We start from the raw sequence: 18,485 nt of genomic DNA, 5'->3' as shown, positions 1-18,485 counted from the left end.
CTCCTCCCTTGGTTTTCACACCTCAACTGCTAGAACAGGGCCTCATCCTCCCTGATTGAACTACCTCATTATCTCTAACTTGCCTGCATATATATATATATATATATATATACCTGCCCCTGGAAATTTCCACTACATGCATCTGACGAAGTGGGTATTCACCCATGAAAGCTCATGCTCCAAAACGTCTGTTAGTCTATTATGTGCCACAGGATTCTTTGCTGATTTTATTTATAGGTAAAGTTTAATTGACAAGGGATGGACTCAGTGACACTAAGAGTCCCTACATCTCTAATATCTCCCTCTTGGATTTGCAAAAACAGGCAAAAGTTGTTATACTATAGTCATTGCAATGTCAGTTAAAGAGCACTGACTTTGTGATGGAAGATCCTGATGGAGAACCAGTTTTAATGCAAGTTATAACAGTAAAAAGTAAATTAAACCCATATAAAATCAGTGTTAAGGTAACATTTAGTCTGAGGCATAAAGTATATTTGGGGTAAGGACAGACTCAGGACTCTTAAATAAGCTTTTTTGTGCACTAGGCCTTGCAAAACGTGGTTCTCTATCAACTGGTTCCAGAACATCCAGTTGTTAAAAAAAAAAAAAAAAAAAAAATTGGATAGTGTATGTACAATATCAAAATCCAGTGCTGTAAAACCATCAGGGAGCCTAATGTTTTGTTAAGCAATATTAAGCTTAGCGAATTAAGTTAATATTAACCTCCTGTCTTTCCCATGGTGTGTCTGGATTCTGAACGGGAGGGCCCCAAATAATGATGTAAGTGAGTTCCGGGGGGGAAAAAGGCTTGCCCTGCAAATGCAGATAAGATTGACAAAAGGACTTGCTGAAAATGGGTCCTAAATTTTAAACCCAAACTGACTTGCATTGAGAACATCATTGGCACGGTTCCAAATCCTTGCATATGCCAGAGATCAGCTATCTATTCCTCCTGTCTTTGTAGTTTTAATGCCTCAGAACCATTAGTCCAGATCACCCTCATTTATCAGGCATGAGATTATTCCTAGTGTTAACAATGAAAAAAACATAAATAAAGCTAACTGTGAAAGTAGATTTCTAAGCTTTTACCCCAAGTGTTGGCCAACAGAAGGCTTTTACAGCAGCCATTAGCAGTATAGTGTAAGCTTTTATTATTCCTTCCATACAAAACTTGTGCACAAGTGACCTTTTCCCATGGCTATATACCCCAAATAGATACAAAAAGAGAGGCACAATTATTATAAAGTGCAAAATACAGCTCTGTATTTAAAAACACCCTTGAAAGGTATTAAAAAAGTGTACATTTTAAACACTAATCTATGCTAGTCAAAGTTATTTTTTATGCACACAGTACTAGACAAAGTTTTATGTAGTAGGTTTAAAGATATAATCTGTACAGCTTTTACATATTTTCCCTAAAACTGGGTGAGGAAGGAGTCTCTGTACTTAACTGTAGTCAGGCAAACATTAGACCATAATGAAGAGCAAATATTCTAAGACACTAAGGGCTTGTCTACATCACAAAGTTGCAGCGCTGGTGAGGGGGTTACAGCGCTGCAACTTAGAAGGTGTACACATCTGCAGGGCATCACCAGCCCTGCAACTCCCTGTTTGTAGTGCTGGCCGTACTCCCGTTTTGTCTCGGGTGTAGAGGATCCAGCGCTGGTGATCCAGCGCTGGTAATCAAGTGTAGACACTTACCAGCGCTTTTCTTGACCACCGTGGAATAAGCAGGTATCCCAGCATACCTGAGGAAGCCTCTGGTAATCAAGCAGGTCTCCTTCCCCGGTTCGCAGGGGGGTTCGGGGAACGCGAGAGCAAACCGCGGCGAAGCTGGTCTCCTTTCCAGGTTTGCTCTCGCGTTCCCCGAACCCCCGTGCAAGCAGGTCTCCTTCCCTGCGGTTTGCAGGGGGGTTCGGGGAACGCGAGAGCAAACCGCGGCGAAGCTGGTCTCCTTCCCTGCGGTTTCCTCTCGCGTTCCCTGAACCCCCGAGCAAGCAGGTCTCCTTCCCTGCGGTTTGCAGGGGGGTTCAGGGAATGCGAGAGCAAACCGCGGCGAAGCTGGTCTCCTTCCCCGGTTTGCTCTCGCGTTCCCCGAACCCCCGTGCAAGCAGGTCTCCTTCCCTGCGGTTTGCAGGGGGGTTCGGGGAACGCGAGAGCAAACCGCGGCGAAGCTGGTCTCCTTCCCTGCGGTTTCCTCTCGCGTTCCCCGAACCCCCGAGCAAGCAGGTCTCCTTCCCTGCGGTTTGCAGGGGGGTTCGGGGAACGCAAGAGCAAACCGCGGCGAAGCTGGTCTCCTTCCCTGCGGTTTCCTCTCGCATTCCCCGAACCCCCGAGCAAGCAGGTCTCCTTCCCTGCGGTTTGCAGGGGGGTTCGGGGAACGCGAGAGCAAACCGCGGCGAAGCTGGTCTCCTTCCCTGCGGTTTCCTCTCGCGTTCCCCGAACCCCCGAGCAAGCAGGTCTCCTTCCCTGCGGTTTGCAGGGGGGTTCGGGGAACGCAAGAGCAAACCGCGGCGAAGCTGGTCTCCTTCCCTGCGGTTTCCTCTCGCGTTCCCCGAACCCCCGAGCAAGCAGGTCTCCTTCTCTGCGGTTTGCAGGGGGGTTCGGGGAACGCGAGAGCAAACCGCGGCGAAGCTGGTCTCCTTCCCCGGTTTGCTCTCGCGTTCCCCGAACCTCCGTGCAAGCAGGTCTCCTTCCCTGCGGTTTGCAGGGGGGTTCGGGGAACGCGAGAGCAAACCGCGGCGAAGCTGGTCTCCTTCCCCGGTTTGCTCTCACATTCCCCGAACCCCCCTTGAAGCCGCCCAACAGCGCTGCAGTGTGGCCACATCTAACACCACTTGCAGCGCTGGTTGCTGTAAGTGTGGCCACTCTGCAGCGCTGGCCCTATACAGCTGTACTAATACAGCTGTAACAACCAGCGCTGCAAAATTGTAGATGTAGACATACCCTCTGAGGAGATCCATCTCATCCTACTCTAGAAGCTCAAAACTATGGTCTGAAAATAGATCCATGGAGCAGCATGATGGCATTATTAATAAATAATCACAATTTCTGTTTGATACTTCCTCACTCTGTCAGCTTCCCTGTTATGCCATAAAAGATGCTTCACTTAAATACCACTGTGGAAAAGTCTGCTTCTTATGAATAAACATTAAGTACAAGCTCTTATTGTTACCCAGACTGACAGTGCTCTTCAGAGTAATCAGAACACCCAGGCCTGAGTATATCTCTTGGTGGCGCTACAAAAACAGACGAACACAAGGGGAAATCACTACTGACAAGCCAAATAACCAATCCATATTGACTGTGGGTCTGATCCAAGCCTTCAGTAAAGTGCAAGAATACTAACATTGTCAGCTTTTGGTGATAATTTAGTTTGTTTATTAATTTGTGCTGATCTGCTCTTTGTCTCGAATGTACTCCCAGAAGAAGTCCTCCTTAATCTGTGTACTTGATAAAGAACATGAATATCAATACATCTAGCTATCAGTTAAATTGCCAGACTGCATCTGTGCAGTGCTTTTCCTGTTTTCATCTGATCTAAATCAGAGGTGATTAGTATGGTTAGAAAGTAGCTTGACAGCCTGCTATTTCCCTAAGGGTTGTCTTTGCTGTGGGAGGAAAATCCTTCAGCAAGAGAGCACAATGAGAAGCAAAAGTGTTTTGAAATGATGTCATTCACCTATTGCTCTGGTGGTCAAGTAAAAGATTTGCTTGATCTGCCCCAGGATAAGATAATTTTTTTTTCCAGAATGTGCAGCACCAAACAAAATTCACTTCTTCATATGAAATTCTGATGATTATGTAAATCTGTGCTTTTGCTGTAATCAAAGTTTAACAAAAGTAAGGGCACTGGAGCTTGTGAAGATGATTAGTGGCATAATAATAAAATGTTACTGTCACCACCTCAGCTCTACCAGTGCTTGAATGAAGACAATCATTAGATTGTTTTTAATACAAGGTTTCAAAATACAGTACAAATGAGCTCTGTAAGGTTTGATCATTTGACAGCAAATGTGTTTATAACTTGTTAGATGGGGAGAAATTTAAGGGCATGTCTTCACTAGCAATGTTAAAGCGCTGCCGCCGGCACAGTTTAACATGCTGTGTAATCATGGCACCAGCACTGGGACAGAGCTCTCCCAGCACTGTAAAAAAAACCCACCTCCATGAGGAGAAAAGCTACCAGCGCTGGTGAACTGTTTACACTGGCTCTTTACAGCACTGAAATTTGCATCACTCAGGGGGGTGTTTTTTCACACCTGAGCAAGAAAGTTGCAGTGCTGTAAAGCGCCAGTGTAGACAAGCCCTAAGTCATGGGGAACTAGCCTGTTGGCTGTGAACGTGCAGTAGCTGTGTGGTACATCATTACATTCTATAACAATGGCATTTTACTCATGAGTGTAGCAGTCACTTCAAAAAGGATGATAATTTTCTTCAAACTTAAATACTTCAATGGTTTTCCTTAAGCCAGCTTTAATAAGAACATTAAAATGGCCATACTGGGTCACAGGGCCAGCTTTAGGCCAATTTCCCCCGATTCCCTCAAATCAGGCCCTGTCTTAAGAGGGCCCCACACCCAGCCAGAGCGCAGCAAGCCTGCAACTTGAGCCTCAGCCCAAGTGCGGCAATCCCTGCGGCCCTGTTCTCCCGGACAGAGCGTGGCAAGCCCCGCTTCACCGGCCGGAGCGCGGCAATCCGAACTGCCGCCAAAGACTCAGAGTGCCACCCGGTGAGTACAAGTTCCACAAATCAGGCCCAGCCCTTGTTAAAGCCTGCCCTGCTGGGTAAGACCAAAGGTCCATCTAGCCCAGTATCTTGTCTTCTGGCAGTAGCCAATGCCAGGTGCCCAGGGAGAATGAATGGGATAGGTAATCATCAAGTGATCCATTCCCTGTCACCCGTTCCCAGCTTCTGGCAAACAAAGGCTAGGGATACTGTCCCTGCCCATCTTGGCTAACGGTCATTGATGGACCTAATTGAACATGTGTCTGTTAAAAGTGTGAAACAAGCCCAGTTTGAAATATTTAGCTTGGTCATTTTTGAGTTATGCAAACATAGAATTTCATCCTTAATCTTAGATAAATGTGTTTTTCTTTCACTCAGCCATAAATGAAATTTAGCTGACCGGATTTTGCTCAAAATACTTTTATGTTGAGATTTAAATAGTAGTCATGTCAATGAGGTTGTTCATGTGAGTAAAGTTATTTACGTGGTATGTGATTGCAATACTGTGGTCAAAAAGCACTGCTATTTCCATTACTAAAACAACAGTAGGCCTGCAATTGTAAGAAGATAATGGAGTTTTTAAGGTTTTTTTTGTTTGTTTGTTTTACATAACCACATTTATGGCATTGCTAATGTAGCAAAATGGCCTGTTGGCCAGAAAGATTCCTGATTTTATTCGTAAGTGTTCCCTCTTTTCTTGCAAACTGCACCTACAGAAATGCGTTTTAGGGCAATATTAATAGGAAATATATCACTGAAGAGGAAGATTCTCCTGTTTAAACAACACAGGTTTCTCGCACTTTTCCTGGAACTAAAGTACACAAGGATGAAGAGGTTAATCTGCTGCCATTTTTCAATTTTAAAAAAATGCTTTCTACTTTGAAAGTTGTCTGCATTAGAAGAAATGCAGGTTGGAAATAAAATATCATACACATTGGTCAAGTAAAGATGATCTGTTCAGTAAGAAACCTGAACCTGAGACAATTTTGTATTGTCCCTTTGATTTACATCCTGATAAACTGAATGAGTCATCCCATACTGTGTGCAACACTAAAGTTTTATTTTCATAGGACAGAAACTATACCATGAATTATACAATTCATTTAATAAATCAGGGATTTTAGGTTGACTCATAAGCATTGGAAACAGAATTAACATACAAAGTCTTCTTAATAAGTGAGTTGATTCTTAATGCTGCTAGGAATTTTTGGTACAAGCTGTTTGAACCTGTTGTTTTGTTGAATATGAATTGGTGTCTTAAAATCACACTGTGTATTGGTGTGATAACACTGGTCTACAATTTTTGAGAAGTCATCTGCTTCAGAGATAAAATGTGATATTTATTATGTATTTTGATGTGCTGAATTCAAATATGACAATAAAACAACTGATTGGCTACTGTTTCTAAGATATTTAAGATTTTACATTTTATGTCTATGTATATTGTGTAGATAGCAGAGTTTTAATCATAAATTGTAAACCTAGGTCTTTTCATGTGTTTATGATTGCTTTACATGATAATATTTCACCTGTCCTGTTTATGTAACACTTTAAAAATCAGCAAAAGGGTTATAGAAATAAAATTTATTATGAAACAAAAGGCAAAAAACTATTCTGTACATAGTTTAGTCCTATTCAGTGTCTACTCGGCGCTTCTTGGCTTGTCTCTTGTATTCATTAAATGGTGCATCTCTTGTCACTGTCCAGCAATAGTCTGCAAGCATTGATGGGCTCCATTTGCCCCGATAGCCTGCCAGGAGATTCCACTGCTGTAGTTTGGAGCCCAACAGCTCTGCCTTATTCTTGGGTAGTTTCAAATCCCTGACAAGGTCATTCAGTTCACCTTGTGTTGTGAGGTGTGGTTCAGAGGAGGAGGATGGGAGAAAATGTGGGTCCTGTGACACTGATGGTTCAGGACCAGAAGTTTCATCCTCTTCCTCTTCCTCGTCTGACTCAAGTGAGAATGATTCTGGTGCATCAGGAACCGGCAGTCTTTCTCCGTGGGGTACTGGGCATATAGCTGATGGAATGTTTGGATAATGCACAGTCCACTTTTTCTTCTTTGACACACCTTTCCCAACTGGAGGCACCATGCAGAAGTAACGATTGCTGGTATGATCTGTTGGCTGTCTCCAAATCATTGGCACTACAAATGGCATAGATTTCCTTTTCCTGTTCAACCACTGGCCAAGATTTGTTGCACAAGTGTTGCAGCATATGTGTGGGGCCCACCTCTTGTCCTGATCTCCAATTTTGCAGACAAAATAAAGGTGATAGGCTTTCTTAACCATAGTGGTTATACTGCACTTTTGTGATGCAAAAGTCACTTCACCACAAACATAGCAGAAGTTATCTGCACTGTTCACACAAGTACGAGACATCTCTGCTCACTTAGGCTAAACAGAAATGTGTTCCTTTGCAAAATCAAACACTGACAAATAAGAGAGCACAACACTGTATGATTTCTAGAGATGATATAGGGCAATTTGTTCAGCACAGTGATGTAAGCTTTGTTATGATTGCATCATCCATGACTTCTAGGAATAACATGATGCAATTCATATCATGTATGATGCAATACCATCATTCATTGTTTTGCCTCAAAAGCAAGTACTGTCCAAACCCAGTCATAGATTTATTCATAGATCCAGTCAAAGATGTATTTTAGTCATTTCTGGTTTAAATTGAGATCCCTTCCCTTTATAACTCACTTATCCTCCGCCATTCCCAAGTCAAGGGTCGTATATACTGACCCAATAGCATATCTTGAAAACTAGAGCCAATCAACAATTTTAAGCATCATTTTCGTTCTCAGTGACCCAGAATTAGTAAAGTTGGACTACATTTATTTCAGAAGCATTTTGGCTGTAGAGCAGTGTAATCAGGACTACACATTTAACCTAAATGTGAGCTCATCTGTAAGAAGTGAGTGTAAATTCATAAGATATCACAATAACCTTTAATAACAAACATTGTTGGGAAAAGGTCCAAAAGGGAATTCATCCAAACCCAAATGTTTACTGCTATAACTCAAGGACTGTGTTTAGATCATGCTTGGTAAACAAGAAAAGCGTAGAACTAGAAATCAGGGATCCAAAATTGGTGTGTCAGAAACTAGACTTAATTGGTGGACAAAATATAGACAGGGTGAACTATTCCACCCACCATTCCCGTTGTGGGTCCTTAAAGAGAGACTCTGGTGAGAAAAATTGGCTATTGGAGCAAGCTTCATCATCACGGCTGCCACGCTCACCCTCTCCTGGGTCCTTGGACCTTCTTCTACTTCTAATCCTAAAAGATGTCCTGACCAGACTGGGCCAAAGAGAGACGTATCCAGCTGACATGGCCACCCCTGCTTACTCCAGCTGAATCCCAAACACCACCTTGGATGAAACAGGATCACACTTTAGCAGCAACAGCAACTACATGAGCTCCAGCCCATCTCAACTAACTTCTTCTCTTTTCCTCAAAAAGGACAATTATTACCATTTTTATATAATCTAAGAGACTGTCAAATAAAGGGATATTCCTTCTAAAACCTCTCTCAAGATAAAAGGAAAAGGAATATGCAGTTGTTAAAAAGAAAGCCTATCTTAATAATTTGCATTTCAAATACTTGAACTGTTATTCCTTCTTTTCTTTATCTGGAATAAAAAAAGTTAAAATTAGGTTTAATGGTATGTTTGCCATGGTACTAATAGTCCCTGCTCCAAAGAGCTTGAAATCTAAAATTATGTCATCAGCATTACAGTGGGCTTAATTCTCCATTGACCTGCACATTGTGTAGTCATTTACACATGGAGAAATGGGGTGCACTCTGTACTCACATCCCACACACTACTGTAATAATCGTTGTACAAACTATACCTTGTGAGGTATCATTTAAAAACTAATAACTCACTGGTCAATAAAATCATGGTGAAATGTACGTAAACATATGTAAATGTAAATGAAATGTATGTAAACGTCTGAAATGTAATTTTACATATGTACATATGTAAAATTATGAACATAAGCTGAAATTAGGTCTGAAATGTGTTTGCCAGAGAAGGCTGGGTAAATCAGTTTTTCAAAGACAAAGGACAAGGTGATGCCTCTAGTCAGGTGTCCTCACAGTTGATGGCCAAACACCTATCCAAGTGGCCATTATTTGGCAAGGAAAGGAGCAGGAACAAACAGATCTGCGTCTTAGCAAACAACAGCATGGAACCTTTTATACCACAAGACTCCATGACTCCAACCTCACAGTGATAATGAACTTTATCTAGAGGTAAACCTCTGAAAATGCATTTTAAAGGATGAGTGAACTATTAAAGTGAGCGGCAAAACCACTCCAAATTATATCTCCCTATCCATCTCTCTCATTTTCACCTAAGAAGACAAAAGAAATAGCTGTTGGACTTTGGGAGCAGATTTGGACCTGAAACTTGGTGAGCCCTGTTGCTGGGAGCATGTGGTAAGAACCTTATTTTGAATCAAGTCTAATTTGTTATTTTAGCACTAGAAAGAGTTCTATTTTTATTTCTCTTGTAACCATTTTTAATTTTAATGCCTTATACTCATACTCATTTAAAACCTCCTTACAATCTCCTTATAGTTAGATAAACTTATTTTATTCTTTAATCAAAACTAACAGTGTTGTGAACAATGTGGGTAACTCTATTTACAGTAGCAAATTGTTGTATATTGATCCCTTGGAGGGGCAACAGACCTAATAATTTGGATTGTCCAGGAGAGGGCTGGATAGTGCAGAACACATGCTTTTTGGAGAAAATCTAGGACTAGCAGTGTGATGGGGTCACCCTGCAAGTGGCATCACTGATATGTAGCTGGCAGGCTGCAGCTATACAGAGACATTCATGGTGTAACGTGCATGCTGGGAGGCTGTTTTTGAGCAGCCTAGGTGGGAGCTGCAGCAGCAAAGCATTGTGAGGCACCAAGTTTGCATGGCAGGGGTGAGGCAGACCCTTTCTGGCCTGAATTTCACCCTGGAATACATAATACTCACATTGCACAGGTTTATGAACTACACAAGGTTCAAGACAGTGGAAAATCAGTCCTATGGAGTAGTGCTTTGAATCCTGAATACCTTGAAAATATGTTCTTCACCATCAATTTTACCATAACTTGTAAATTTGATAGGGCCCTGACTTCTTCCTGAGCTAGTGAGATGTCATGTGGCATCTTTCCAGGCAGTGTTCTGCCTGAGATGAAGTTAGTCTGAAGTTGCCTTAAGTCCTTACAACCTTTCTTAATGCACATATGTTAAAGTTAAATGTTTGAGGTTGCAGGTAACACTGATATCAATTTTAGTTTATTAGAAACTCAAGCAGATGGCTTCCTGGCAGGACAACGAGACACCTAGGATGTTTAAAGAGACAAACCCATTGCAGGATCTGGGACATACCAACATTTAGGTGAGGAAATGTAGTCTCTTCAAATAAAATTATTTATCTCTGTTAGCACTTTGCTTGGCCTGTATCATAACCTAGTCCCAGATTTGGACCTTAGCGTCCAAAATATGGGGGTTAGCATGAAAACTTCCAAGCTTAGTTACCAGCTTGGACCTGGTAAAGCTGCCACCATCCAAAAAATTGGAGTGTTTTGGGGCACTCTGGTCCCCCCAAAAACCTTCCCTGGGGAGCCCAAGACCCAAATCCCTTGAGTCTCACCACAAAGGGAAATAAACCTTTTCCCTTCCCCCCTCCAGGTGTTCTTGGAGAGACACACAGAAGCAAGCTCCGTGAATCTAAACAAAGAGATTCCACCCTCCCCATTCCCAGCCTTGGAAAACAGAAGTACCGAGAGCTAATCTCTCTTTCCCCCTCACCCAGAGGGAATGCAAAGTCAGGCTAGTAAATCTAACACACACAGATTTCTTCTCCCTGACTTCTTCCTCCCACCAATTCCCTGGTGAGTACAGACTCAATTCCCTGGAGTTCCCCACTAAAGAAAAACTCCAAAGGTCTTTAAAAGAAAGCTTTATGTAAAAAGAAAGGAAAAATACATAAAAATGGTCTCTGTATCAAGGTGACAAATACAGGGTCAATTGCTTAAAAGAAATATGAATAAACAGCCTTATTCAGAAAGAATACAATTCAAAGCACTCCAGCAACTATAGACATGTAAATACAAAAAAACATATAAATCACTATCTGATCTTTTGTACTTACAACTGGGAAACAGAAGATTAGAAAGCAGGAAACAGAAAAAATCACTTCTCATAGCCGAGAGAGTACAGGCAGAAAACCCAAGAACAAAGGACTCACACACAAAAAACCCTCCACTCAGATTTGAAAAAGTCTGGTTTCCTGATTGGTCCTCTGGTCAGGTGCTTCAGGTTACTTCTTTCCAGGTGAAAGAGACGTTAACCCTTAGCTATCTGTTTATGACACGCCCCCCAAATTGCAGACAGTGGGGAAGCTCACTGGCGGCAATTTCCTCCTAGAACTTTAAAATAAACAGATTAATACAACACATGCACCTTTACATATACCACTAAGTATATAACTAACAGACTTTTACATTTTAAGAACACTTTTTAACTACTGGATTTTGGGAAACTCTCACGGGAGAGTGCATCCGCTACTTTGTTAGAAGCTCTTGAGATGTGCTGAATTTCAAAATCTTGGAGAGCTAAACTCCAACGAAGAAGTTTCTTGTTGTTCCCTTTGGCAGTATGAAGCCACTTTAGTGCAGCATGGTCAGTTTGTAGCTGGAACCGCCGTCCCCAAACATATGGGCGTAGCTTTTCCAGGGCGTACACAATGGCATAGCATTCCTTTTTACTAACTGACCAGTGACTTTCCCTCTCAGACAGTTTCTTGCTGAGAAACACGACAGGATGGAAGTTGTGATCTGTTGCTTCCTGCATGAGAACTGCTCCTATACCACGCTCAGATGCATCCGTGGTTACTAGGAATGGCTTGTCAAAATCCGGGGCCCTGAGCACAGGGTCAGACATGAGCATTGCCTTAAGTTAGGTAAAGGCCTTTTGACACTCATCAGTCCACTTAACTGCATTTGGCTGGGTCTTTTTGGTCAGGTCGGTCAGTGGGGCAGCGATTTGGCTGTAGTATGGTACAAATCGCCTGTAGTACCAGGCCAAGCCTAAGAAGGATTGTACCTGTTTCTTTGACCTTGGGACAGGCCACTTTTGGATAGCATCCACCTTGGCCTGTAGGGGGTTTATGGTTCCTCGACCCACCTGGTGCCCCAGGTAAGTCACTCTGTTTTGGCCTATTTGACACTTTTTGGCCTTAACAGTTAGTCCAGCCTGCCTGATGCGCTCAAAGACCTTTTCCAGGTGTAGTAGGTGTTCGGGCCAGGAGTCTGAAAAAATGGCAACATCATCGAGGTAGGCAACTGCAAATTCTCCCAGTCCTGCTAGTAGTCCATCTACCAGCCTCTGGAAGGTGGCGGGTGCATTTCGAAGGCCGAAAGGAAGGACATTGAATTCATACACCCCCGCATGGGTGACGAATGCTGACCTTTTCTTGGCAGGTTCATCTAGCGGTACTTGCCAGTACCCCTTGATTAAGTCTATTGTAGAGATGAACTGGGCACGTCCCAACTTCTCCAATAGCTCATCGGTGCATGGCATTGGATAGTTGTCTGGACGAGTTACCGCATTTAGCTTATGGTAGTCCACACAAAAGTGTATTTCCCCATCTGGTTTGGGTACCAGAACCACTGGAGATGCCCATGCACTGGTAGATGAGCAGATTATACCCATCTGTAGCATGTTCTGGATCTCCTGTTCTATAGCAGCTTGGGCATGAGGAGACACCTGGTAGGGTGGGGTTCTGATTGGGTGAGCTTTACCTGTGTCAATGGAGTGGTATGCCCGTTCAGTCCGTCCTGGGGTGGCTGAGAACAATGGGGCAAAGCTAGTGCACAGCTCCTTGATTTGTCGCTGCTGCAGACGTTCCAGGTTGGTTGAGAGGTTCACCTCTTCCACGCCACCGTCTTTTTTCCCGTCGTAGTAGACACCGTCAGGCCACTCAACATCATCTCCCTGGACTGTAAACTGACAAACCTGTAAGTCTCTGGAATAGAAAGGCTTGAGAGAATTAACATGGTACACTCTGGGCTTTAGTGAGGAATTGGGAAATGCTATGAGGTAGTTCACAGTTCCCAGGCGCTCTTGGACCGTGAATGGCCTTTCCCATGATGCTTCCATCTTATGGGCCTGTTGCGCCTTCAAGACCATAACCTGGTCTCCTACCTTGAAGGAACGTTCTTTGGCATGTTTGTCATACCAGGCCTTTTGCTCTTCCTGAGCATCCTTGAGGTTTTCTTTAGCAAGGGCTAAAGAAGAAGGGTGTTTTGTAGGTTGCTTACAAAGTCCAGAATGTTAGTTCCTGGAGAAGTCGTAAACCCCTCCCATTGCTGCTTCACCAACTGTAATGGCCCCTTAACCTCGTGACCATACACAAGTTCAAACGGTGAAAACCCTAAACTGTGATGTGGTACAGCCCTGTAGGCAAACAGCAACTGCTGCAACACTAGGTCCCAATTATTGGAGTATTCGTTGATGAATTTACGTATCATGGCCCCCAAAGTTCCATTAAACCTTTCCACCAGGCCATTGGTTTGATGGTGGTACGGGGTGGCAACCAAGTGGTTCACCCCATGAATTTCCCACAGTTTTTGCATGGTCCCTGCCAGGAAATTAGATCCTGAATCAGTAAGGATGTCGGAGGGCCAACCTACCCTGGCAAAAATGTCTGTTAGGGCCAGGCACACAGTGTTAGCCCTGGTGTTGCCTAGAGCTACTGCTTCCGGCCATCGGGTAGCAAAGTCCACGAAAGTCAGTACATACTGCTTTCCTCTGGGTGTCTTTTTTGGGAAAGGACCCAGAATATCCACAGCTACTCGCTGAAATGGGACCTCAATTATGGGGAGTGGCTGGAGAGGGGCCTTGACCTGGTCTTGAGGCTTTCCCACTCTTTGGCATACCTCACAAGACCGGACATACTTGGCAACGTCCTTGCCCATCCCCTCCCAGTGGAAGGACTTCCCCAACCGGTCCTAGGTTCTGTTCACCCCAGCATGGCCACTGGGATGATCATGGGCTAAGCTTAAGAGCTTCCCTCAGTACTTAGTTAGTACCACCAACTGTTTTTGCGGCTGCCATTCTTCCCGGTGTCCACCAGAAAGAATCTCCTTGTATAAAAGTCCTTGGTCTATAACAAACCGGGATTGATTAGAAGAGCTGAGAGGCGGTGAGGTGCTCCGTGCCGCCGCCCAAGCTTTCTGAAGTCTGTCATCTGCTTCCTGCTCAGTCTGGAACTGTTCCCTTGAGGCTGGGGTCACCAGTTCTTCCTCAGACTGTGGACTTGGGCTTGGTCCCTCTGGAAGCGATGTAGGTGATGGGGTTGTTTCCGTTGCTGGTGAACCGCTTTCCACTGGTGCACCTGAGGGTATTTCAGGCTCTGGCTGAGCCTTTTGGGTATGGCTGTCTGTTGCTTCTGCCAGTTTTGGCTCGCTGGCGCCCTCTGGCTTTGAGTTTGAAGATGTGGTTGCAATTGCTGGTGCTGGTTGCTGTTCCAGTTCCGGGCCTGGGACTGGAGGCGCTGTGGCTGTTTCAGTGGTTGGCATGGAATCCGGGTCCACTACCTCTGTCTGGGTCTCTGGTAACACAGACGGGGCGTCTGTGGATGGCTCAGGAACAGGAATGGGTCTGGAAGCTTGCCTGGTTTGGCTACGTGTAACCATTCCCACTCTCTTGGCCGCTTCACCTGGTTGGCCAAGTCTTCCCCCAGTAGCATGGGGATGGGATAGTTGTCATAAACTGCAAAAGTCCACATTCCTGACCAGCCTTTGTACTGGACAGGCAGTTCAGCTGTAGGCAAGTCCACAGCTTGTGACATGAAGGGGTAAATTGTCACTTGGGCCTTTGGGTTGATGAATTTGGGGTCTACGAAGGATTGGTGGATAGCTGACACTTGTGCCCCCATGTCTTTCCATGCAGTAACCTTCTTTCCGCCCACTCTCAAATTTTCCCTTCGCTCCAAGGGTATTTGAGAGGCATCTGGGTCTGGGGATCTTTTGGGTGATGGTGGTGTAATGAATTGCACTCGGATGGTGTTCTTTGGACAGTTGGTGGTGTTCAATGTCCCAGTTCATTACACTTAAAGCATCTTCCATCTGATGGGTCACGGGGTCGAGGTGAGTTACTGGAGACTGGTGAGGTGGAAGAATAGTGTGTCTGTGGCTTTACTTGGGTTGTAGGTGGGGTTTTTGGCTGCCCTCGGTTGTAGGGTTTATGGTCGGTGTGCCCCCTGGGGTATTCGTTCCCCTTGACAGTAGCTTTCTTGCTTTCTGCCACTTCCATCCATCTGGCTCCAATCTCCCCCGGCTCAGCGAGATTTTTGGGTTTTCCATCTTGTATGTACCGTGTTATGTCCTCAGGAACACCATCCAAGAACTGCTCCATTTGTATGAGGAGGTGCAGTTCTTCCAAGGATTTAATATTGTGTCCTGATATCCAGGCCTCATAATTTTTCCCAACGTAGTAGGCGTGTTTGGGAAATGACACATCTGGTTTCCACTTTTGGGTTCTGAAACGCAGACGAGCATGATCCGGGGTTATCCCCATTCTGTATCTGGCCTTGGTTTGAAAAAGTTTATAGTCATTCATGTTCTCCTTAAGTATTTCAGCTGCCACCTCTGCTAAAGGTTCACTGAGCTGTGGCCTCAATTCTACCATGTACTGGTCTTCAGAGATGCTGTACCCAAGACAGGCTCTTTCAAAATTTTCCAAGAAGGCCTCGGTGTCATCACCTGCCTTGTAGGTGGGAAATTTTCTGTGATGTGGAACTATAATTGGCGCAGGGTTGTTAGGGTTGGCTGTGTTTTGCTTAGCCTTTTCTAATTCCATGGCCTGTCAGTGGGCTTCCCTCTGGAGTTCTAGCTGTTTTTGGTGGTCTGCATCTTTGGCTGCTTGCTCTCTTTTGTAGGCTGCCTCTCTTTCTCTTTCTCTTAGCTCCATCTCTTTTTGTTTTATTTCTAGTTCCTGTATTTTTTTTTCCATATCTCGCCTGTGGTCGGCGTCTTTGATTTGTTTTTCGGCCTCCATTTTTGTCTTGTTAGGCATGGCTCCTGTTTTCTTGTGTTGGGGTGCCCTCCGGTGTTTATCTTCAGAACTGCAGGTTCTCTGTTGCATCCTGGGGTCTGCCTAGCAACAGTGCCTTTTTCCCTTTCTTTCTCTAGCTAATCTTTTCAATGTAAAGTAAACCAGAAAAACCACTTTATTTGCATGAGTATAGTGCTGGTATTTGACTCCTAATGGGAGTGCTATTGTGTGACAAAAGACCCGTAATAGTCTCTTAATGGTTCCTTGCTTAATATGCAAGCTAAAAACTGCCAGAGAGAGCAGAAAAAAAATTCTCTCTGGTTCCTTTTAAAACCAAACCGTTCCTCTCTGCTTAAAAGCCCCTAACAGAGAAAAGAAAAATATAATATTCCTACTGGCTTCTGGATTCTATCTTTCCCACAAAGCTGCACACCATATCATAACCTAGTCCCAGATTTGGACCTTAGCGTCCAAAATATGGGGGTTAGCATGAAAACCTCCAAGCTTAGTTACCAGCTTGGACCTGCTAAAGCTGCCACCACCCAAAAAATTAGTGTTTTGGGGCACTCTGGTCCCCCCCAAAAACCTTCCCTGGGGACCCCAAGACCCAAATCCCTTGAGTCTCACCACAAAGGGAAATAAACCTTTTCCCTTCCCCCCTCCAGGTTTCCTGGAGAGACACACAGAAGCAAGCTCCATGAATCTAAACAGAGAGAGTCCACCCTCCCTGTTCCCAGCCTTGGAAAACAGAAGTACCGAGCGCTAATCTCTCTTCCCCCCTCACCCAGAGGGAACGCAAAGTCAGGCTAGTAAATCTAACACACACAGATTTCCCCCTGAATTCTTCCTCCCACCAATTCCCTGGTGAGCACAGACTCAATTCCCTGGAGTTCCCCACTAAAGAAAAACTCCAACAGGTCTTCAAAAGAAAGCTTTATGTAAAAAGAAAGAAAAATACATAAAAATGGTCTCTGTATCAAGGTGACAAATACAGGGTCAATTGCTTAAAAGAAATATGAATAAACAGCCTTATTCAGAAAGAATACAATTCAAAGCACTCCAGCAACTATAGACATATAAATACAAAAAAACCTATAAATCACTATCTGATCTTTTGTACTTACAACTGGGAAACAGAAGATTAGAAAGCAGGAAACAGAAAAAATCACTTCTCATAGCCGAGAGAGTATAGGCAGAAAACCCAAGAACAAAGGACTCACACACAAAAACCATCCACCCAGATTTGAAAAAGTCTGGTTTCCTGATTGGTCCTCTGGTCAGGTGCTTCAAGTTACTTCTTTCCAGGTGAAAGAGACGTTAACCCTTAGCTATCTGTTTATGACAGCCTGTCATTCTGTTATTCTCCCTTTAATCATTCTACTTGCTCACCGAAATGGAAGTTTTTTTCTTTTCTGTGTTTGGGATGGTGTCTGACCACTTAATTCCCATCGTAGGGTTGCCAACTTTCTGACTGCAGAAAACTGAACACCCTTGCCCCACCCCGTCCCCACTCACTCCATCCCTCCTCCCTCCATCGCTTGCTCTCCCTCACCCTTGCTCTCTTGCTCATTTTCACAGGGCCAGGCAGGGTGTTGGGGTGTGGGAGGACTCCGGCAGGAGGTGCAGGCTCCAGAGTGGAGCCAGAAATGAGAGGTTCAGTGTGTAGGAGGGGGCTCTAGGCTGGGGCAGGGGATTGTGATATGTGGGGGGAGAGGGCTCCTGCTGGGGATGCAGGCTCTGAGATGGGGGCAGGGATGAGGGTTTTGGGATGTAGGAGGGGTCTCAGGGCTGAGGTGGGGGATTGGGGTGCAGGGCAGTAACTCCAGGCTGAGGTCAAGGGATTCGGCGTGCAGGGTGCTGGCTTGGGAGGGAGTTTGGGTGCGAGAGGGGCTCAGGGATGGGGTAGGGGTTGGGGTGCAAGATGAGGTGAGGGATGCGGGATCTGGACAGCGCTTACCTCAGGCGGCTCCCAGAAGCATCTGGCATGTCTATGTAGTCCCTATGCACAAGGTCAGCCAGGGAGGTGCTGCATGTGCCTTTTTCCACAGCTGCCAGCCCCGCAGTTCCCATTGGCTGCGGTTCCCAGCCAATTTGAGCTGAAGAGCCGGCGCTTGGGGACTCCCTGGCCATCCCTGCTCCTAGAGGCCACATGGACATGCCAGACGCTTCTGGGAGCTGCGCAGAGCCAGAGCAGGAAGGGAGCCATGATGCCAACTGGACTTTTAATGGCCCGGTCAGCAGTGCTGACCAGAGCTGCCAGGATTCCTTTTTGACCAGGTGTCCCAGTCAAAAACGCCTGGCAAACCTATGCCCCTGTACCTTCCAGACGATCTGCCAGGTCAGGTTCCTTTCCCCAAGTTTTATTGGATAGCGACAGAATCATTCCAAAGATTAGGATTTGCAGTGCAACTGGTGGCAGTAGTGCATGTAGTGGGGAATGGACACTAGTGTTCCCTTCTGCCATATGAGCGAGAAGTATGGACTTGTTAACAACTCCTAGAAGATCCAATAGATGATGTAGCCTGATCTGGCTCCCTCCTGAAGCCAGTGTGTGGCAGAAGTAGCCAGGCAATGTCCCCTTAAGATCTCAGGAACAGCAGGCAGGGTCCTACCACCATGGAAGATTTTTAATGAATGTGATAAGAAAGCAGGGCCTGTGTGGCCAGGGACACAAAAA

The sequence above is a fragment of the Gopherus evgoodei genome, chromosome 3 (genome assembly GCF_007399415.2).
Source record: "Gopherus evgoodei ecotype Sinaloan lineage chromosome 3, rGopEvg1_v1.p, whole genome shotgun sequence".
Taxonomy (NCBI): domain Eukaryota; kingdom Metazoa; phylum Chordata; order Testudines; family Testudinidae; genus Gopherus; species Gopherus evgoodei.
Note: the sequence above shows the minus strand (reverse complement) of the source record.